This window comes from Eulemur rufifrons, chromosome 30 (assembly GCF_041146395.1).
Source record: "Eulemur rufifrons isolate Redbay chromosome 30, OSU_ERuf_1, whole genome shotgun sequence".
In the NCBI taxonomy this organism is placed as follows: domain Eukaryota; kingdom Metazoa; phylum Chordata; class Mammalia; order Primates; family Lemuridae; genus Eulemur; species Eulemur rufifrons.
In genome coordinates this window covers 96,038,451-96,062,352 of record NC_091012.1, presented here as the reverse complement: position 1 = coordinate 96,062,352, position 23,902 = coordinate 96,038,451, and the positions used below count along the sequence as shown (strand labels likewise).

The 23,902-nt window shown below is 42.8% G+C and overlaps 1 pseudogene; it reads left to right on the top strand.

Annotated features, from left to right (window-relative positions):
- The first annotated feature begins 1,169 nt into the window (after positions 1-1,169).
- Positions 1,170-21,240, top strand: LOC138378983 (Y-box-binding protein 1-like; annotated as a pseudogene).
- The last annotated feature ends 2,662 nt before the right edge of the window (positions 21,241-23,902 follow it).

Below are 23,902 nucleotides of genomic sequence, written 5' to 3'. Positions count from 1 at the left end.
AGTCCTGAGCTTGTGATTATCGTGCCTCGGCCTCTAAACTTAGAGAGAAAACTCTCTAAGTTTTCTCATCTGTAAAGTGGAAGATCATTTACCTAACAGGGTTGTTGTAAGGATTGCAAGAGATAACTGAAGGGAAGATGCTTTGTAAATGGCCAACACCACACAGTTGAAAGGATTATTATGGAAGCTGAATATCTGGAGGAAAATTTGATGTCATTCCACTTAAGGCAATAGGTGAAAGAAGAGATACAGTTTTATTTTCTTAGCAAAGATCAGAATAAGCAGCTCTGGCCCCTAAAGAAAGGGTATGCTGGCAAAATTAGGGAAAATGGGGGTCAATTCTAACAGGTAGCACAGTGCTATGACCTAGAAGACACTCAGCAAACATTAATGTTTGTGATAAGGAGCTGTGTGAGGATTAAGGTGTGTGTATGTGCGTGTGGTGGGGAAGGGTTATAAAGACAAAACCCCAGAAGGAGCCAAGTGGAGACAGATAGGTGGGGTGGGGGGAGTCTGAGGGTAGAGGGACTGGGGTAGTGAGTCAGGAAACAGAGAAGCAAGAATTGGGGGTCACTGAAAGAACAGGTGAGAATTTTTGTTACCATGTATTTACTATGGAATAAGTCCCAAATCATATGCCATTTGAGCTGAAAGGACTTGGGAGGTCATCTACTGCTATTTCCCATTTTATAGATTTTGAAAATGATTTCAATAAGCATTATAGATCTCATAATGTGCTAAAAATATTCACAGTTCTGGTTTTAACAGTTGGGTCTCCAGCAATTCCCAAGCAAGCACATTCACACCCCCTTGGCCTGCACTGGTGGGAAAAAAGGAGGCAGCCAGCACAGGGAGGGGGGAGGGGAGAGCAGTGTGCAGAAACCCAGCTTCTGAGCTGCGGATGGAGGCAGCAGGTGGCCAGGGCAGGGGTGGAGGTGGGGGCTGGGCAGGGGTGGAGAGCAGGATAAGTAGCTCAGGCCGCTCAGCAAGGAGCCACTTGGGATCTACCCTGAGCTTTCAAGCAAGGCAAGCTGTGTCTGCTGAGCAGCAGGGCAGCACTGGGGGACCAGAGCCACGTGTCTGGGAGACTGCCTAGGCTATTTGTTATGGGGAAGACTCAGTGGTCAGGTTTGGGGCTGCTACTCTGGGCCAGTATCCTGTTGCTGGCTATGCCCGGAGGAGTCAGGCCTGACGGCGAGTTTTGCCACAGCTGGATTGACAGTGCCCAGCTATTGCATGAGGGCTTCGAGTGCCCAAGGGGATATGATGATCCCACTGCCATCTACTGTTGTGGGAAATGTTCTGTGCGCTACTGCTGTGACACCCTCGCGGCTCGGCTGGATCAGGGAGTGTGTCCAGAGGACGTGCCCTGGGACTCCAATGAGGTTACGCTTCCACCTCCAGAAGGTAATCCCGGGTCTGATGGCGGAGCAGAGGGGAGTTGATACGGGTTGTGGGTTGGGGAGGGATATGTCCCCTTTCTACTGGGTTTATGTATCTGTGCCAGAAGAATTCAAAGTAGGTGGAATGGTAGATGGAGAGTCAGACAACTTGTGTTGGAACCCCAGTCCTACCACATCCCAACTGTGTGACTTTAGGTCAGGCATTTTGCTTCTCAGAAGCTGCTTTCTCATAAGCCTGCTGCTTTCATCAGGTTGGGAGGGGGCTGTGAGGAAATCACATGGTTCCTATAAAATACAAGGTTTTGTTTTTTTTTTTTATACCTTAGAGGAGCGGGCTTCAGGGTGGTCTTGAACCCTGCAACCTTGGCCTACTTTGAAAAATTAAACCTCAAGACTCTTTGCCTCATAAATTTCCTTTCTAATTTAAATGCTTGTGAGGCAGGTGTTTGGAGTTCTCTGATTGTACACCCTCACCTGAGCTCTTGTGGAGGCCTTGGACTGCCTGGGCTAGGGGAAACCACTATTGATGAGAAACCCCTCACCAGTATTCCTGACTGGTCTCAGTTTATTTATTTGTCTGTCTAACAAAGTATCATTTACTTGTCTGTCTAACAAATATTTATGAAGCACCCACTCTGTGCCAGATAGCAGAGACCTCGTGCTGAAAAACATTGCCCTTTCCCCCACTCCAAGGATCTGTGGGGGAAGGGAGGATTGTGGGAATTGGGACAGGGACAAGATATGGAGGAGAAGGGTTATCTGACCCTTCTTCCCACAAAGCAAATTTTAAGATAATTTTTCTCAAGTGGAAAATTGTTTGGTGCTCTTGAGCACATCTTGGGGTCCCCTGCCTGACCTACACACTCCTATTTGTCTCCCATGCCCCCAAATAGACCGAAAGTCCTAGGATGCCTGCAAAGCAGTTCTCCCCAGTCCCCAAACCCAAGGCTGCCCTGGAAGCTATGCATTCCTTTGGCCTAGGATGTCCTTAGCCAGGAAAATTAAGTACCCATAGAGGTGGTGGTGGTGGTGGGGGTTCTCAGTGTCAGATTTCCTCCAACCCAACGTGTCCTCTGTGTAGTGGCTTCACTGCGCAAGTCCCCAGATCTTAGGGCTTAGGGCAGCCCAAAAAAGTATTGGAAAGGACCAGCAGGCCTAGGAGGATACTAGACCACAGCCATGAGTGGCCTTGTGTAAACCAGTTCTAACCCTGCCTTGCAGGATGGGTGAGGGCTGAGGGGGCAACACCTGACATTATGCCTCGCACATGCATATATTTTAAATCTAGATGATAATGTCTCCCTTGTCACTCTGGTGCCCCCCTCCCAGAGGGTCTACTATAAACTGCCTGCCTAGCTGGCTGAGCTCCCGTTCCAGGGTCCCTTCTGAAGTGCAAGAAGATCCCTCCTGTAACCCACAAAGCAGAGCAGAGGTGCTCACTTCGACCCCTGCAGAGCTTGCCCCACCACTCCTCTAGGCAGAAGTACTAAGAAGTCCTGCCTATTTTCCCTCTCAGACCCTACCTCTTCCAGAATGTACCCTTTCTTCTTTTACTCCCCTCCTCATCTTTTTGTCCTTTTGCCTGGAACTTCCATTACCTCTATTGTCTCTCAAGAGTCAGGAAGTCACAGCGATTAAGAGCTGGAGTCAGAATTGAATTTAAATCCTGTCTCTTGCTGTTTAGCAACTGGTTCACCTGGGCAAGTTACTTTATCTTTGAGCCTCGGTTTATTCATTTGCAAAATAAGGCTATTGTGAGGATTAAATGAACGCGTGCAAAACGCTTAGCACAGCATCTGGCATTCAATAAGTGCTAAATAAATGGTATTGCCTTTCCTTGAAATTCCTGGTTAAATTCTGGCCCTTCCAAGAAGCCAGAATGAAACTCATTCTTCTCAAAATTCCCAAACTTCTAGTACGTGTTTGTCAGAGTCACCTTTCTAGTCGTCAGCTGCTTCTTTACTTGTCTCCACTAGACTGAGGCAGAGATAGCGTCTTAATCATCTTTGCATTTCCTACAATAGGGAGGAGCACAGTGCCTGGCATAAATATACTCAGGAAATATTGATCAGATTTGTCTTGCCTCCCACGAAAAGACAGTCACTTGTCCCATTTCTTCATGGCCTTTCTCTCAGTTGTCATAACTTTCTTTGATGGTGTAAGCTAGAGGTATTTCTCCCCAAGGCTGAAATATTTCCTGATGGCATTTCTGGAACAATGGCAGGCCGTAAAAATGAGATTGCTTTGGGGAGGAGTGCCTGCTTGGTGCCACTTAGATGATACTATGCCAATATCTGCCATGTCTCAAAACAGTCTTGTCCTGGAGTCGAGACACTCTGAAGCTTTAAAAAGGGTATACAGATATTGCTCTTGGAATGTTGGGCTGACATAAACCACCTCATATAAGAATATGGAACTTTATAGTTTCTGAAGAACTTTTATCATCACTAGTTCATGTGGTACTCACAATTGCCGATAACTAGTAGGCCTCATATTTACTGATAACTAGTAAGTCTCTTAGTTTGGTGGCTTCCCCATTCCACCACAGCTGCCACAGACGTCTGGAATCCTTGCATGCTATCAGGGTTTTTTATTAAAGAGATTGCATTTGTACTCACTTCCAATTACCTCAACATGCTCAGGTGGCTTTTTTTTTTTTTTTTTTTTTTTTTTTTTGGAGACAGAGTCTCACTCTGTTGCCCAGGCTAGAGTGAGTGCCGTGGCATCAGCCTAGCTCACAGCAACCTCAAACTCCTGAGCTCGAGAGATCCTCCTGTCTCAGCCTCCCGAGTAGCTGGGACTACAGGCATGCACCACCATGCCCGGCTAATTTTTTTTCTATATATATTTTTAGCTGTCCATATAATTTCTTTCTATTTTTAGTAGAGATGGGGTCTCGCTCTTGCTCAGGCTGCTCTCGAACTCCTGAGCTCAAACGATCTGCCCACCTCGGCCTCCCAGAGTGCTAGGATTACAGGCGTGAGCCACCACGCCCGGCCTCAGGTGGCTTTTTATTTGTTTGTTTTGTGTTGTTATTTTTGCTTCTGTTCTGTTTTGTTTTATTTTGCTGTTTGTTTTTTTGTTTGTTTTGAGACAGAGTCTCACTTTGTCACTCTGGCCAGAGTGCAGTGGTGTCATGATAGCTCACTGCAACCTCAAACTCCTGGGCTCAAGCGATCCTCCTGCCTCAGCCTCCCAAGTACCTGGGACTACAGACATGCACCACCATCACTGTGCTCAGCTAATTTTTCTATTTTTTGTAGAGACAAGGTCTTGCTCTAGCTCAGGCTGCTCTCGAACTCCTGACCCCAATTGATCCAACCTCCTCAGCCTCCCAGAGTGCTAAGATTACAAGCATGAGACACCTCGCCTGGCCTGCTATGGTGGTTGTATGGGCCGGTAAACATATCTAATTCAAGGGTGGTGTGGCAAGAGTAGGGTTTTTCATTCAATCTCCAAATGAACAAATTTGGATTTGAGTATCAGCTATACTACTGACTAGCAGTGGAGACCATCAGCATTTCATCTGTCCTCTCTGAGTATCAACTTCTTCACTTATAAGATGGATATAATAACAGTACCTATGTGTTTGAAGGAATTAATAAATGATGGGAAAAAATCAGAAACAAACCATCTGTCTATTAGTAGTGTAAAGGTTAAATAAATCATGACACAGAGACACAATGGCAGACAGCCAAAAAAAAAGAACATTGAAGAAGTTCTCTATGAACTAATATGGAAAGATTTCCAGGATATATTGTTTGGTAGAAGAAAGCAAGGTGCAAAACAGTATGTGCTACCTTTTGTGGAGTGGGTCAGATGTGAGAATATAGATTTGTATTTGCCTATGTTTACGCATAGGAACACTGGAGGGATACACAGGACATCAATAAAAAAAGTTACAAGGCTGGACACAGTAGCTCATGACTGTAATCCTAGCATTTTGATACGCCGAAGAGGGAGGATCACTTGAGGTTAGGAATTTGAGACCACCCTGAGCAACTGCAAGACCCCCGTCTCTACTAAAAATAGAAAAATTAGCTGGGCATGGTAGTGCACACCTGTAGTCCCAGCTACTCTGGAGGCTGAGGCAGGACGATCACTTAAGCCAAGCAGCTGGGGGTTGCAGTGAGCTATAATGATGATGCCACTGCACACTAACCCAGGACACAGAGTGAGACCCTGTCTAAAAAAAAAAATAAGTGATTATATTTGAGGGGCTTCAAGGTGGTACTGTGTTAACAGAGATGAAGGAAGGAATGAGATTTCTCAATTGCATATCATTGTTTATGATTTTTATTTTTTAATCATTTGAATGTATTTTCTACAAAAATACTTAGAAAACTATGAACATTGTGCTAGCAATAGCAACTTTTTTGTAGCTTCCTAAAACCATTATGGTCTTCTGTATTGTACAATTTATGTTTTAGAGTAACTCTGCTTCTATCTTCACTAACTCTGATTTCTAATTTCACCATTTTCTTCCCATTGAAAGCTACACCTGTCCTCAGGGAACCACACATTAACCATCTCAGATAGAGCTGCCCACTCACACACTCTGATATATCTTTGTACATGGACCTGGTTGTGGCATGATTGTAATTGGTTGTTTTCAAGTCATCTTCCCAACTGGACAGAGCTCCTTGCAGGACAGGACCCATGTCTCTGTCACGTCTGATCCTACAGTGGACCAGAGCATCAGACTAGCTATGATGGGTGAGACCCAGGCTCCAGAAAGCTCAGGCACGTGGGATATAGAAGCCTGCAGAGCCTCCCCAAGGGCAAACCCCAAATGTGAGCCTCACCCCTGAAAAGCTTATTCTTCTCTTCCCCACCTGTTATGGGTTTGCCATACAAAAATTGAGCCACACCCCAAAATCTCAGTTCCTGCACTATCTCTTGGGACAAGGATGACATACAAATCGGCTACCCCTTCTCAACAGTCTGTTTATAACCATTCTTGCAGTGGTGCCAAGTGAATATTTTCTGAGTGTGGAGAGTTCCAATGCTCTGTAATGAGATAAGCCCTTGTATTTTCCAAATGCTCAGTAAGTTTGAGGATTTTGATCTTGCTTCATTAAACCTTCATTTTTTCCAGACTAGAGTCTTCATATATTGAGTATGTCCTTTGATTGGTGGGCCATCACTGCTCTTCTCAAGACCTCCATTTGTCCAATTAAATCTCTCTTGGGGGATAGGGACAAGAACTGAGCATACTATTTCCAGGTTCAGTCACCACAGATTTTACGCAACAAGATTACCTTTAATTTTCCTTTTAACCTTTCATTTTCATTTTATTTAAAGTAAAAGATGAAAATCTAGACAGATTGGGAAAAAAATGTAATGACAACCCTGTGCTACTCTATTCAGGACACCCGACTTTGGCTCTGACCTTCTCGGTAGCCAAGACTAAAGGTAAAAGCCTATCCTTTCCTTTTTCCCTATTCTTAGAAGTGAACACCCCATCTCAAGTACCCCAAAGATGAAGGGAAAAGATTCCTTACAATTACTTTACAGTTTATAAAAGTTTTCACACACTTTAGCTTCTTCAGTCCAGACAAAGCTATGAAGTAGATGCTGTCCCAGTTTTACTGAGGTATACGTTGCAGCTCAAAGACATTAACTGACTTGTCCAAGGCCACATAAGCTATAAGTTGCTCCGCCAGTGAGTAGGACCCAGGGCTTATAGCTGCTCATCTCAAGTCTTCTTTCCACTTACCATAGTGACTTTCAAAGGAACTACTATTGCCTTTTGGTATATGATACCCTTCCTGAGAGAGGTTCTGCATAGCGTTTGCTCTTTAGGGCTATAGGACAGATGCCTTCGGTCCGTAACAATGCTTTACCACTTTTCCTGGGTAATTACTGGTAAGCCATATCTCACTGTCCCATAAATATCATTTGGATGACTTCCCTCTGAGCACTTGTATTACTCATGCCTACTTACACCAAAATTCATTTCCCTTGACTCAAACGGCCTGAGGATTTCTTCTGTGGACATAGCATCTTCCTTCCTGGACAGGTTCAGTATAAGTTCCTGAAGAAAGGTGCCTGCATTGGGACATGCTCTGGGATTGCCAAGGATATAAAATGTCTTCCCTCTGCTGCACAGGTTGGCAGTGGACTCAGAAATGTGTAACTACCTAACTCTTTCTTCTCTTCATCCTAGGATCCGTCGACCTGCCCTTTGTCATCGTGCGTTTGTCTTTTATCACCGTCATCGTCTTCGGAGCCTATGCTGGCGTTGTTTGCTTCCGGTGCCTTCGGTGTCAGAGAAAGGATTAACCTGAAAACGCTGAACCTACTGTGTCAAGCTGTAATCCCACTCCCAGAAGAAATGCCTCACAAGGCCCACGGCTCCACTCCAAACCTGATGTCACCCTAGTCCTGCCTTTCACCACCCACGAATGCCCACGGTGCAGCATCATTACCATCCCTACACCAGTCACTAGGCCTCTGCACTGGCCTGTTTGGGCCTCCCTGTATACCACCCTTATATCCCAGTATAACTATTTCCCCTTCCTCCCCCGTTGGCTGGCAACTCTTCATATGGACCATCCTCTGGTCCATATCCCCCAAGAACGCTAGTCTGGGACCTCTTGCCGTATCCTGAAGCTCATTGTTCAGGATAGCACCAAGTAAATGGGAAAACAAAGCTCACACCCTGTCATAAAGCTTAAAGGTGATTTTCTGCTTTCAAAAAAAAAAAAAGAGTTGTGTTTTGGATATATAAGTGTCTCTTCTGCCTGGTTTTTAATAACAGCACACTGTGACTGCTGTCATTGCTTTTTCATAAAGAGGAGGAGGCTTCACGTAGAAAGAGTGTGATTTAGCTGATCAGTTGAGAAAATTATATCTTCAGTGGGAGTGTTCTCATCAGTCCTAAGGTGGTCTTAAGGTTTCTGAATACATTAAAATATGTGTCCTATGTTTATATGTTGAGGGAAACTGATAAGAAGGCAGTATTTCACTTGTGCTGGTTAATGTTTACTGCAGTGTTAGCCATTTAAGCTCCCATTCTGGAGGCTGGCTACCTGTAAGATTAATGAGGAAGTCTGGGGCTTCAGCTCATTTTGAGAGCTGTGGGACTTTGAGTATCAGTGTGAAATACATACATACATGCATGCATACATACATACATATTTCCTCCTTTTTCAGAGCAGTATTAAATGGAGAACTTTAAAGACAGCTAGAGGTCAATGGGGACTGCACCTGCACCTCACAGGAGAAAGTAGGATTTCTAGAAAAGGAATGCAGGTTATGAAGTTTAAAGGCAGTGGGAAAGAATTCCTTGTCCCTTCCCCAGGGCTGAAGCCTGCTGGTATTAATAGATGGTCTGACCTCTGAGATAATGAACCTAAAATACTTTGCAAGGAAGTAAACGTGCAAAGCCTCCCCAGAGTGATATCAATGGTTTAATACTCCAGTGTTCTTACAATTGCTAGTGAACAACTCCCTCTGACACCAGACAATCAGGTGGGGAGAGTTATTCGTAATTTACTCATGAATAGCTTCTTCTGGCCTTGTAGCCACTGAAGCCCGAATTAGAGACCTCAAGGACCCAGAAGTGATTGTAGGTTTAGTATAGATCAGATCTTTGGAATAATAAGAAAGGCCACTGCAGACACTGAATTTAAAGATGTCCATCCTATTCACCTCCTTAGATATTGATTTGCCTACCACCAGTTTGGTGATTTTGTCAGCAGTCCTTACCCAGGCTGATCAGTCACTTTTTTGTTCTATTATAGGCTTGGTTATCAGCTTTCCGTGTGACCTGGGGCAAGTCACTTCACCATTCTGGGCCTCAGTTTCTCCTGCAGAATAGGAAGATGGACTAGATAGTGATGATCCTTCCCACCTCCATCTATGACAGTGCTTATTTCTCTTTCTCTTTTTAGAGATGGGGTCTTTGCTCTGTCACCCAGGCTGGAGTGCAGTGGCATGATCATAGCTCACTGTAACCTCAAATTCCTGGGATCAAATGATCCTCCTGCCTCAGCCTCCCAAGTAGCTGGGACTATAGGCACACACCAATATGCCCAGCTAATTTTTCTGTTTTTTGTGGGGACAGGGTCTCACTGAGGCTAGTGTCGAACTCCTAGCATCAAGTGATCTTCCCACCGCAGCCTCCCAAAGTGCTAGGATTACAGGAGTGAGCCACCGTGCCCAGCCAACAGTGGTTATTTCTCATTGTACTTTAGAATAATCTGGGAACTTGGAAAAAATACAGATGGGGTCTTACTCCAGTCCAGCTACATCTGAATAGGAGAGCAAATATTGAAATTTTCTTTAAAAGCTCTCTGTATCATGTAATATGCAGTTAGGGCTCATAGCCACTGATTTCTGATCTGTGCCTTTCCATCTCAGACTAGATCTGATCCAACTTAGAAGCAGTCTCCAGGTAAGCGTATTTGTTTCTCATTGCTGCTGTAACAAGTTACCCACAAATTAAGCGGCTTAAACTAACACAAATTTATTATCTGAAGTTCTGGAGGTCAGAAGTCCAAAATTACTTTCACTGTGCTAAAATCAAGGTGTAAGCAGGGCCGTTCTGGAGGTTCTGAGGGGAGAATCTCTTTTTATTTCAGCTTTCGGTGGCTGCCTGTATTCATTGGCTTGTGAGCCCTTCTTCCATCTTCAAGTGCATCACTTCAGTCTCCACTTCTGTCTTCACATCACCTTCTCTGGCTCTGACTCCTCCTGCCTTCCTTTTATAGGGACCACTGTCACCACATCAGGCCCATGCAGGTAGTCTAGGAGGATCACCCCACTGCAAGATCCTTAATCACATCGGAAAGTTCCTTTTCCATGCAAGGTGACATATTACCAGGTCTCAAGGATTAGGACATGGACATATATAGGGGGATGTGTGAGGTGCGGCATTATTGAGTCTACCACAGAAATCTTCCATTGTTCCTACTGTATACACTGATTTAAGTGCCAGAGAAAATATTTGGTTCTAGCTTGGATTGTCTTGATAAGAGAAAAGCAGAAAGTGTATAAGAGTGAAATAAAAGAACACCTTCCATTTATGTGATGCTTTACTTTCACATCCATTACCTCCTCTGATCCTTACAATCAGCATAGGAGGTTGGTAGGATTAGCTGAGGCTGGGTGGAATGAAGTAAGATGTCCAAAGTAAGTGAAAGAGGTAGCATTTGGTATAGGGTTGCCAGATTTAACAAATAAGAATACAGATAGCTGCTCAATTAAATTTTAATTTCAGATAAGTCACACATTTGTTTTAGTGTACATATGTCCTATGTAATATTTGGAACATACTACAAAAGTATTCATTGTTTATCTGAAATTTAAATTTAACTGGGCATGCTGTATTTTACCTGGCAGCTCCCCCTTGCTGTGCTCACTCCATTATACTCCAGCTGTCTCTTGTTATTTCACGGTACCATCCTCTCACTAGTACGTCCACTATCAGTGGTATTTTAAAACTTTCCTTTTTATAAAGCTTTATAATTTATGAAGCCCTTTGACATATATATTATTTACTTTGCTCCTCAAAATAAACTTCCTCCTCCAAGAGACAAGCAGAGCAGTCATTATGAATCTCCACTTACAGATAGGAGTCAAACCCGGGAAAGGTCACTGACTTGCCCATGGTCACCTGAACCCTAGATCTTTTGCTCTTTCCTCTTATCCTCAACTTGGGCCCCCATGACATTCCACATTCTTCAAGATCCCAGTTCTTTCCCCCTTTCCCAGCTCCTTAAATTCATCTCTTCAGCTCTTTACTCGCACCTCACATAGACCTTGCTGCCACGTCTATAAGATGAGACCTTTTTTGTCTGAACCCCTGGCTTCCCAGAGCTAGGATGTTCTCATCCTAAAGCCTCCTTCCTGCAGGCTTCAAATCTCAGTGTGGTAATTCGGCCTTGCTGATCCTATGAACCAGCTGTTCTGCCTCTCACTTATGGAGATGGAGAGATGGGGTGCCTGAGAAGAAATGACTTGGTTCTCTCATTTGTACACAGCAGCTGCCTTGGTCCAGAAAAGAATTTGAGGAGGTGAGTGAAGCAAGTTGCTGAGAACTTGGAGGATAGAACCAACCCCCAGAGCTCTGAATCCTGGAATGACCGCCAGGATTCCTACTGTCTCTCCAGAAGATCCTATGTATGGACTATGATGGAATTGGCCACAGGGACTAGGCAGGCTGTACATCAGAGATACCCCTCTCTTCTTTTACAGGAAACTGAGGCCCAGGTAGGAAAGAGTCATATGTGTGAGAGGCAGAGCTAGAGCTGGATCTCAGTTCTTCCTAACTTCCAGTCCAGTTTACTTTCTGCCCACAAAGATGGAAAACTATTTTGTATTTTTTGTAACAATCCCTTGCTTCCACGATAGTACTAGACACTCTTAAGGACACACTCTTCTCATTCTCTTAGTCTTATTGTAGAATGGGAAAGTCCACTGATTTAGCCAGAGGCTAGAATTTAGCTGCTAAGAGGCCCACTCCTAGCAGAAGTACCAGCAACCTAAGCTTGTTCCCAACTGTGTCTGCCCCTGAATTTGAACTGAAAACAGTTTAGTGATTCCCTCCCTCCTTTCCTAACAAGATACCCCACCACAGTCTCCCACCCCACCCAGAAGAAAACAGAAGGGGATGGGGTAGGCTTCCAAGCTGTTCATATTAATAGATCCTGGCCTGGAGCATTTTATGCTAAGATACCTTCCTCCTTTATATCTCTCTCTGTCCAAATGTAAGGAGCAGCACTTACCAAAGCTGGTTGAATCACTGGATGCCTATTTTACTGGGGTGCTTAAGAAAGAAGCCTGCTTCTTTCATTCCCTGCCTCTCTTTCTTTCTTTCTTTCTTTTTTTCTTTCTAGACAGAGTCTCACTCTGTCACTCTTGGCTAGGGTGCAGTGGCATCATCATGGCTCAATGTAACCTCAAAATCCTGGGCTCAAGTGATCCTCTTGCTTCAGCCTCCCAAGTAGCTGGGACTCCAGTCGCATGCCACCATGCCCAGCTAATTTTTCTATTTTTTTCTTTTAGTAGAGACGGGGTCTCACTCTTGCTTAGGCTGGTTTTGAACTCCTGAGCTCAAGGGATGTTCCCGCCTTGGCCTCCCAGGGTGCTAGGATTACAGGTGAGAACCACCACTCCTGGCCCACTCCCTGCCCCTTTCTACCTCTCCTCTAGACACAATGAAGGGCCTTTCACTGGCATCTCTGCTAATGAAGTGAGGTCCCTGAGTGCAGGATTCTAATAGGGGTTGAACACTGTACAAGGCAATGGTTTTGGACTTACATGCAAGAGGCAATCGAGAATACCAAACAGGGTTTCATCAAGTGCTACATGGTATAGTACAGACTATGAACACAGTGGAGATAGCCAGAAATGCTAAAGAAAAAACTATTCTGTCAAAATGGTAAGGAAAATTTTATTTAGGACTATTTCATATAGGGCTATCATGATAGGTGTCAAAACTTTCCCAATATCAGTGAAAGGTCAAGCTCACCTCCAAATGCAGCAGGGACAAGTGGAGATTTATGACCAACAAGAAGAATGAAGAAGTCAGTGGATGGAACATTACTAAAAGGAGATAACAAGGTTAAGGGGAGTTCTTGCTAAACCTGACAAAACGGAATTCTTGCTGAAGGCAGGTCAGGGTGATCAGATATCAAGGGTGGGGGATTCTCTCTAAGCTAATCTAGCAGGATTCTTGCTACAACTGGACTAGACAGGCAGAAGATAGGGCCCAGGACAACGCTAAGTTGAAAATAAGGCTCAGAGGAGCCTAACTAAAGTTTGGCAAGAATAGAGTCTTTGTCAGAATCCAGTTAGTCCCAGGAGAACAGCAATGAACTGACTACAGCACTCAACATGGGGCCTGTAGGTACTTGATGGCGATTAATTGATTAGGGTCACACAGCTGCTTGGCTCTACCAAGTTCCACCTCTGGAAAGCAGGGGTCTTAATATTTTGTAAAAATCTGCAAATTCCTTGGCAATAGTAATAATGTCTTATGCTGATCAATATTTTTAATTCTTCTAAGGTTCTCTTTTTGCAGGCATACCATACCTTGGACTTAGAAAATTTCAGAGGTGGATGTGCCCTTGTAAGTCAGCTCTAGTGTAATAACAACAGTAATAATTATAATAATAGCAGATAACATTTACTGAGGGCTTACTCCAACTGAGGCACCTTGTTAAAAGCTTTATATGCAGTATCTCAATGAATCCTCACCTCAAAGCTACAAATGGGTACTATCTTATTATTTCACAGATGAGAAAATAGATTCAGAGAGGTTAAGCAATTTGTCAAAGGTCACACAACTGGTAAGTGACCAAGCCTGGATGTGAACTCAGGTTTGTGTGACACTTTCTCAGCTACTACTCTCATTTTCCAGGACAGAGAGCCTGACCCTAGGGATAAGAAGTGACTTTTCAAAAGCACAGACAAATTGGGCAATCAAGTTGGGACTAGAACCCAGAAATCTTGGCTCCTAGTTCAATGGGCCTCCCTATAGCATCTACCCTGCCTCACCAGTTTGCTGACAGCAAGGTAGACTGGAAAGTATGAGAGATTGAGTCCTAACTGTCTTATGTACTGGCTGTTTGTGACCTTGAGTTAGTCAGTTAACTTGGCTTCACCTCGATTGATTTCCTCATTTGTAAAATGAAAATCAGAATTCCTGCCCTGACTTGGGAAGCTGTTATGAGAATCGAATGAGATAATGAATACGAAAATTCCTTATACATAGCAAAAGGCTATACACCGTAGAGGGCAATTTTACAGTGAAGAGCACCCAGTGAACACTCCATGTCATCTATTCTCAGTAAGTCCTCATTGGAGAGCTATTGCTAACAATGACAACTGAAACCTTACTCGGAGGCCTGGCTCCAGTCCAAGTAAAGGGAACAGTAATTGCCAGATACCCCTCCCTTTCCTCGGCTCTAGAAGACTAATTTGAATGAACATTGCTTTAAAGGAAGATGGGCAGAAAGAAAGAAACAATGTAAGGTCCGTGAAGTAGAGGATGTTCCCTCAGGGAGAGTGGTAGAATCAATACAAACTACTATTGTAGACACAATCCCAATAAGAAATAGCACTGCCCACAAGCCTGATTTGGTGATGCAGTTGAAGACAATGGATTTACTAGATCGAAAAAGGAATCTGAATAGGGAGTGGAGATTAACTCTCTTCAGCTCTTTGCATTCTTAAAGTTTCTAAGAGCAGCCAGAAAACAACTTGCATGCTAACTCACCTTGCCCTCCCAAGAAGATGAATGTTTACTGTTGGGCTCTTAATCTCCAGGGGTTCCCCCTCCCCCAACAAGAGTTTACCAGGAAGAAGACTAGAGACAGTAGGGAGGTTTTGCAAAAACTGATTGCAGTGATTTGCAGATGCAGTCTCCTGAGGAGGGTGCAAGAAAAATTTCCCCTTAATATGAAAAAGAAAGAAAGGCCATCTGTGGCTACAAGTAAACACAATCCCCAAAGCTTCAGGCCTAGTTTTCAATTAAGAAAAATAAAGGTGGTTTCCTTAATTTTCCTGCTTCATGCCCACAGAGTTTCTACTTTCCAAACTCATCGCTGACTAGAGACTGCATTTGCAGAACTCTCAGGTCACGCACGCTGCTGAAAGAACTGTTAAAGTCCCAAGCTATGAGATTTGGGGCTTCTGGCAAAAGAATCTCACAGGTGCTTAGGAGCACTTAGTTGACAAATTACTTGAAATTCTCTCCTTTGATTCTCCTTAAACTTCAGAGACATTGGGCAAAGCAGGTATTATTCATATTTCCCTAAAGAGGAAGTAGGTCCTGGGGAGTGATTTGTCAAGCATCTCAGAGTGATTTAGAGGCAGAGACAATCCAGGTGTTCTGACTCCCAGCTGGGGACTTTCCACAAAATATCACAGCTACCTAATCTAACAAGCCTCCTCACTGCTCAGTAATCTCGGAGATCCCAAGCATGCTCTCTAGGAGGTAGTGCCAGTGACTTGCCCCGAAGTGTTATTTTTATGTTTCTGGGGACAGTGTCTCACCCCAAAGGAATCATCTGAATGGTGTGTTTTCAGGTTCTGTGTAGCCACGTTAGGGAGGAATCTGAGGAGTCCAGGGGCCTTTTTGGCTCCAGAAAAGGCCTCAACCTACGGGCCCAGGTAAGATCAGCCATGCTTATGGTACGAAGCAGGCTGTGAAACCTCTGGCCTGGCTTTAGTATCTGCGGAGATTGGAGAGTGTTCTGAGATGAACCAGGACGTGAAGATTCCATTTCTGTCACCACTGAGGATTCATTTTGGTTTCTTCTTTGGTAATAAATGATTACATCCAGCACAGGCCATTTCCTAGGGCCAGTGATCTGGAAAGGTCCTTAGAGCCCTTTGGCTCTAGCTCTATTCACTGTACAGGTGGTAAAACAGAGGCCCATCCAGGGCACAAGGCTTAGGAGGCACAGGTGATAAAAAGAGTGAGTGTGGGTCTGGTGCAGTGGCTCACGCCTGCAATCCTAGCACTCTGGGAGCCTGAGGCCGGCGGAATGTTTGAGCTCAGGAGTTCCACACTAGCCTGAGCAAGAGCAAGACCCCGTCTCTACTAAAAATAGAAAGAAAGTATATGGATGAATAAAAATATATGTAGAAAAAATTAGCTGGGCATGGTGTCACATGCCTGTAGTTCCAGGTACTCGGGCAGGCTGAGGCAGGAGGATTGCTTGAGCCCAGGTGTTTGAGGTTGCTGTGAGCTAGGCTGACACCATGGCACTCTAGCCTGGGCAACAGAGTGAGAGTCTGTCTCAAAAAATAAATAAATAAATAAAAAAGAGTGAGTGTGAGGGTTGGGAGCAAGGTTTGCTATATCTGATAAAGGAGTGATAAGGAGAGTGGGCACCTGGGATTCAGCATTGCTTGTAATAGTGAAAAAGTTGGTAAGCACACACTTCAGTCTCTAGGAACACCAAAGAATGTTTAAAACAAGCATTACAGATGATAAGCTATCATCTTTATTTATAAAGGGTGGCAGTGTTTATTTAATTCTGAATATATGATTGTCAAATGAATGAACAGGTACACAGTGACTGCTTGATACAGACTGACTGATGTGAACAATGGTGGGAAGTAGCTAGTCAACACCCTTTGCTCTTAGACTGTTAGAGCTAGAAAGAACATTAGAAACCATCCAATCACTTTTCCATTCTCCATTTTATAAATGGGGAAACTGAGGCATAGAAAGAGGCAGTGATTTGCATACAATCATATAGCCAGATAGTGGCAGAGCTAGTACTCTAGTCTTCTGACTATAAAACCAACACTTTCCCTTCCATATCACATCATTTTACAAAGTCTCAGAGAAGGTAAGTGTCTGGCCTAAAGTCACACAGCTCAGCAGTGCTAAAGCCAGGACTAAATACCAAGTCTTCTGATTCTCAGGCCACAATCTTTCCACTCCTCTGGAAGAACAATGATAATAACAACAATAAGAATGGAAATTCTAGGCCAGGCACAGTTGCTCACACCTGTAATCCTAGCACTCTGGGAGGCCAAGGCAGGAGGATCACTTGAGGCCAGGAGTTCGAGACCAGCCTGAGAAACAACAAGACCCCATCATTACAAAAAATAGAAAAATTAGCCAGGCATAGTGATGCCACTGCACTTTAGCCAGGGTGACAGAGTGAGACTTTGTCAAAAAAAAAAAAAAAAAAAAAAAAACAAGAATGGAAATGCTACCTATTATTTATTGGGTACTTACTATGTGCCAGGCATTGTGCTAAGTATAGTCTTTTTAAGCTTTGGAATAACCTTATGAGGTACACAGTACTACAGCCTCCATTTTATAGATGAAGAAATTGAGAATTTGAGAGGCTATTTTTCTGAATCATAGCTGGGATTCATACCCAGATCTGACTCCAAAGCCTCTGTTCTTAACCACTATGCTCTATTGCCTCTCAATACATACCAGGCAAATCAAGCCAGAGGTTAGTTCTAAATGCCTTATGGGGGCTCTAAAATAAATGTCTGGGCTTGCAGAATCAATTTTTTTAAAGTAAGTTTTTGGGTGGATATTAATGTCATGCATTTTTCTGTTAGAGAATTTGAAAAACATAAAAAAGTATAGAAAAAGGAAAATAAAAATCACCATAACCCTACCACCCTGACTTAGTATGTTGGTGTATTATTTCCCCATATTGTGATAGAACCAAACTTTCTATAGCCTCAATCCTATGATTCAAAAGAAATATGTGGTCAATCTATAGAATCTGTGAACTAAAAAAATCTTCCCAAATACATTCCAAAGGGCTGGCCAGTCTTCAAATTGCCCATATTAGTTCCTGTGGAAGTCCACATACTTTGCTACCCCCAGATCATAAACACTGGTTTATCAACTGTAAGCAATCTTACCGACTATCAAATCCAGTGGTTCTCAACATATATTCCATAGAACGCTCATCTTCCAAGATACTCTGCGGGAAAGAAGGTCTATGGTTGAATAAGATTGGAAAATACTACACACCAGCTCTCTCACTGAGATTCACGTTGTTCAAAGTTCTTCAGGAAAGAGACCTGTGGAGGCAGAATTTTTCCAGGTTTCTTTCAAGCTGGAACCCTTTTTCTACAAAATGCCTATAGTATCTAATATCACTTTGGAAAAGGCTGATCTAATTAAGATGACCAACCATCCAGTTTGCCTGGTACTGAGGAGGTCCCCATGATGTGGGGTTTTAAAACCGTAAAAGTCCTGGGCAAACAGGGACAAATTGGTCAGCGTAGATCTAATATAAACTTCCTTTCCTTATCTCCCATTTTACAGACAAAGAAATTAAAATCTAGAGAGGAAAAGGAAATTTTTGATAGCTATCCAGCATCAAAATTAGAATTTAAACCCAGAACTCATGGATCCATGGCAGTAATCTTTATATACTTAACTAGGCGAAGAGTTGTAGGGGAGAGTAAAAATAAGGCATCTGATAAACTTATTCATGACTATTTCTTTGAGATAGTAGCCCTGCTAAATGTGAGTTAGGCATTAAGACCTACAAGATGGATGTCCCCTGCACTGGACTGTCACTGAGTGATGCCTACAGGAGGAAAACAGGGCTTCCCGTGGCCCAAGTATGAGGCTGGTGGAAAGCTAGTTGTCAGCAGTTTCTCTTGTCTGATCTTCTTTGCGGGCATTTGCTCAAGCTCAGTTAAAGAGTGAAGAGTTTTACGTTTGATGTGGACTTCTGCCTGGCAATTGTGGAATGTGTTTTTAGTAGGCTGACTTTTCTATTCCCTGAGAAGATTACATCCTATTTTCCCTTTCCTCAAACCCCCCGCAAATCTTTACCCCCTCAATTTCAGCTGATGACCTTGCCTCATACTTGATTTGGAAAATGGAAGCCATATAAAGCAAACTTTTCTCCCTCCCACAACACCCTACTGCCTCTTCAGCCATATTTTCTGCCTTCTCTTATGCTACGAAATAAGAAGGTCTTAGCTCTTAGCTAAGATCACTTGTGCTCTGGATCCCATCTCTTCTTGTTCCCTTTTGTATCCCCAGCGTATAGTACACAGGGCCACACACATAGCAGACAAGCACTGAACATTTGACAAAGGAGTAAATTTGTGAATGCATGAGTGAGACATTTCTCTCTCTGGATTTCAGTTTCTCTTATCTGCAAGAGGAATTTCAAAGAGGTGTCTTGGGTTGGGTGAGAAGGCTTTCCCTGCTGTTTCAGAATAGTTCTGTTTTTATCTGTTTTACATATCAAATTTCCACATCAGGCCTCTTTTTGAGAAAAGGATTCTGTGCCCCACCACCCAAAAAGACTTTGAAAACTACAAGCTCCGTTAATTCAAAAGGTCCTTTCAATTTCAAATGATGGATCTTGAAATCTGTTGGTGGTTCTTTCAGTTGGTCAAGTAACATTTAGCAAGACCTTTGGGTATGAAATGTGAATAAGAACATTACTGAGGTTTCAGTCCTTATTTCCAAGACCTACACCCTTAGAACCCAGACTTTTAAAGCATAAAGATAAATTAAAAAATTATATGCTCACATTCTAAAAACTCTTCACTTTACAAAAAAGATTGACAGCACTTTGAAATGATAATCCCCACTACTGACCTTCAAATATAATTTAACATAAATTAATTCTCACCCTATTTTTATTTACCTGATTATAGCTGACTGAGATCCACCAACACCCTTTAAGATATTTGATCCTCTGGGCTTTCAAATGTCTACACAAATTATGAAATAGTTTTACCCCACTGCTTATTACAAATAGCAACTAGCAAGGGATGGTGCAAACAGATGCTCTCTGAAGACTGGCTCATGGCTTGCCCCACATCCCATTTTGTAGCACCTCTGGTATGCAGTTGGGAGCCATTATATAGGCAGCCTAGGGGGTCTTACAAATGCATACTTTCCAGCTTTGCCAACAGCCAAAGTCTTGTGACTTTGGAATGACCCTTTCTGGACTTCTCAATTTTCCGTTTTTCTCTGTTCCTCTTGTTTTTAGGGGTGCATTACCTGCTTTAGAGATTATTTACTCAGAAGAAGCATAAAAGTGATATTTAATTTCCATCTATTTATACAGTTTCCTCAGTTTGGAGCTTATGAAGTCCTCTCTCCCCCCGCCCGGACACACACCGTTTATCAAGAATGGGGAATCTAGCCAGTGAGTTACAAAATATGGAAAAGTGCATGTGTGTGTCTGTGTTATGGACTGATTTGTGTTCCCTCAAAATTCATATGTTGAAATCCTAACCCCTGAGTTCCACCGGGAGTGGGAGCAGAGAGTGGACCTCAAAGAGCCCCGAGCAGCCCCACAGCCGCCAGCCTAGTTACCATGACACATCGGGCGGAACCGCAGCTGCTGCAGCCGGCCCCAGTCACCATAACCGCAACCATGAGGCCCAGACCCAGCAGCCGCCCGGGGCCCCACCTACTCTGCCGCCCCCGCCCTCACCCTCAGCGCTGCGCCTACGCCAAGCCCGGCACCTCAGCCAGTGGCCCAGAAAGCAGTGGCTTGGGCGCCGCCTGCTGGCGGAGACAAGAAGATCATCACAAAGAAGGTTTTGGGAAGGGTAAAATGGTTCAATGCAAGAAACAGATATGGTTACCTCTACAGGAATGACACCAAGGAAGATGTATTTGTACACCAGATTGCCATAAAAAGGAATGACCCCAGGAAGTACCTTCACAGTGTAGGATACGGAGAGACTGTGGAGTTTGACGTTGTTGAAGGAGAAAAGGGTGTGGAGGCAGCAAACCTTACAGGCCGTGGTGGAATTCCAGTTCAAGGCAGTAAAAATGCAGCAGACCATAACCATTATATATGCTATCCACATCGCAAGGGTCCTCCACGCAATTAGCAGCATAGTGAGAGTGGGCAAAAGAACGAGGGATCAGAGAATGCTCCTGAAGGCCAGGCCCAACAACGCCACTGCCCCTAAGGCAGGCAAAAGTTCCCACTTTACTACATGCGGAGACCCTGTGGGCGTCCACCACAGTATTCCCACCCTCCTGTGCAGGGAGAAGTGGACGCTGACAACCAGGGTGCAGGAAAACAAGGTAGACCACTAAGACAGAATATGTATCAGGGTTATAGACCACAATTCCACAGAGCCTTCCTTGTCAAAGCCTGTCCAGAGAGGACGGCAATGATAAAGAGGATCAAGGAAATGAGACCCAAGATCAGCAGCCGCCTCAATGTTGGTACCACCACAACTTCACTTACCAACACACAGATGCCCAGAAAACCCTAAACCAAAACATGGCAAAGAGAGAAAAGCAGCCGATCCACCAGCTGAGAACTCGTCTGCTCCCTAACCTGAGCAGGGCAGGGCTGGGCAAATGCTGGCTTACCATCTCTACCATCCTCCGATGTAGTCATCCAACATGAAGAAAGGAATATGAAATTCCAGCAATAAGAAATGAACAAGAGATTGGAGCTGAAGACTCTAAGTGCTTGCTTTTTGCCCGTTGACCAGATAACTAGAAGTATCTGCATTATCTATACAGCATAGTGTTTTTATTATTTTTACCTAAGGACATCTTTTTTGTTAATAACAAACTTTTTTTTTAAAGTCTGCTTTTTCTCAATATGCCTTTAAAGGTTTTTAAATTGTTTTATATCTGGTCAAGTTGAGATTTTTAAGAACTTCACTTTTAATTTGTAATAAAAGTTTACAACTTGATTTTTTCAAAAAAGTCAACAAACTGCAATCACTTGTTCATAAAGGTCTTAAAAAAAAAAGAAATCCTAACCCCCAAGGTGATGGTATTAGGAGGTGGGGCCTTTAGTAGGTGATTTAGCACAGCCCTCATGAATGGGATTAGTGCCCTTATAAAAGAGACCCTGGGGAACTCTCTCACCCCTTCCACCATGTGAGGATACAGCAAGGAGACAGTGTCTATGCATCAAGAAGCAGGCCCTCACCAGACACCAAATCTACCAGCAGCTTGATCTAGGGCTCTCAGCCTCCAGAACTGTGAGAAATAAATGCTTGCTGTTTAAGACACCCAGTGTATGGGATTTTTGTTACAGCAACCTAAATGGATTAAGTGTGTGAATGTGGATGACGTGTATGTAAAGAAACTGTGTGGGAATGGTGGGGTGAGGGGAGGAAGGAGATTCCCTCTCTCTTTCTCTCTCAAGTTAGCTAAGAAAGGGATATTTTCACCACACCTAATCTGCCTTATTTATTCTTCTAACAAGCACTTCATGCAGAATGAAATATTCATCAAAATGATACTTTTTACAACCCTGGGTCTTTGATCATACTGTTCCAGCTGCCTGGAATGCTTTCTCCTCTTCCAACCCTGTCCACTTGGCAATCCCCTATTCATTCTTTAAAGGTTAGGTTCAAATATCATTTTTCTGAAGTGCTTCCTTAGAACTCCCATCTTTACCTCAAGTAGAATGAATTGTTCTTTTGTCTAGATTCTCATAAGATTTTTAAAACACTTCTCCTACAGCATGTACCATATTGCATTGCTGGATTTGCTTACACATCCATATTCTCTACTAGACTAAGTTTGCTGAGCATAGTGACTGAGTTACCACTGTGTATGTCCATGTTTGGTGCATGGTAGACCTCAATAAGTGTTTGTTGAATGAATGAATGATCCCTCTTACCTCAGTTCCTGCTAAATGTTCCCTCCTCAGTGAGGCTTTCCCTGACAACCCTATCTAAAATAGCAACCCTAGTTACTCACTATCTATCTCATTAACTTCTTTCCTTTATCTTCATAGCAATAATCATTAATATTATATATATACACATATATATTTCCTATTTTTTTATTAGCTGTCTCCTTCACTCCATGAGAGCAGAGACCTTCTTTGGTCATTCTTGAATTCCTAGTACTTCGAACAGGGTCAGACCCATAGGAGGCACATATTTTTGATAAATGAATGAATCTAAATGTTCCATCTCTAAAGGACATAGCGGGTGTTTAATGAACATATGTGAACTACCTTATAAGACTGCTGTGAGGATCAAATAATTCAATATTTGAGAAATGTTTTCTGTGGACTATTAAAGTGCCACAGAAATGTAATAATTACTAATATTAACACAATAATCTCTTTAAAGTTTTATTTTATTTTTAGTTGATACATCATAATTGTAAATATTTATGGGGTACAATGTGATGTTTCAATACATGTATACATTGTGTAATGATCATATCAGGGTAATTAGAAAACCCATCACTTCAAACATTTATTATTTCTTTCTGGTGAGAACATTCAAAATCTCTTCTAGCTATTTTGAAATATATAACACATCATTGTTAACTATATTTACCCTACTGTGCAAGAATCTTAATATAATAAATTCCTAGATTCCACATCACCCATAAAGATTTTGTAGCATCAGTTTTTCAAATGCTTATCCGAGAAATCCAGGATGAGATGGGTTTACTTCAGAATTTATAAGAACATTTCAGGGACTACCTTAGCAATTATTTATTAAAATCATTCTATGGAATTCTAGCATAAGATACAATTTTCTTGCTCAAAACTGAAAGAAATCCACAAGAGAATAGCCTGGTATCATTTTCTTATCAAGATAAGAATTAGTTTATGTCCATATTAGCTAAGAATTAATATAGTTGCAGAATATACTCATCAAGGCCAAAACCAGATTTATCATGAACAGGTACTTGGTAGACAATGGATGGAGAGTTTTAAAATGAATGCACTACCATAAATCACACAAATTGTCAATTTCAATAGTAACCATCAGGCACTGAAAAAGCTTTTGCCTTCCTGAAAGTAATATTACTTGGAATTTTTTAAAACGGCTTTTGGGTGAATTTTCCTTCAGCTGATTAATGCTTTATTTTTTTTTTATTTTTATGTTTTGTGACAGAGTCTTTTCCCCAGAGTATGTTTTTGTCTGTTTTGTCAAAGAGTAGATGGCTATATGAGGATGGTTTTCTATGAAGCCAACATCACTCTAATACCAAAACCAGGAAAGAATGCAAGAAAAAATGAAAACTACAGACCAATTTCTCTTATGAATATAGATGCAAAAATTCTCAA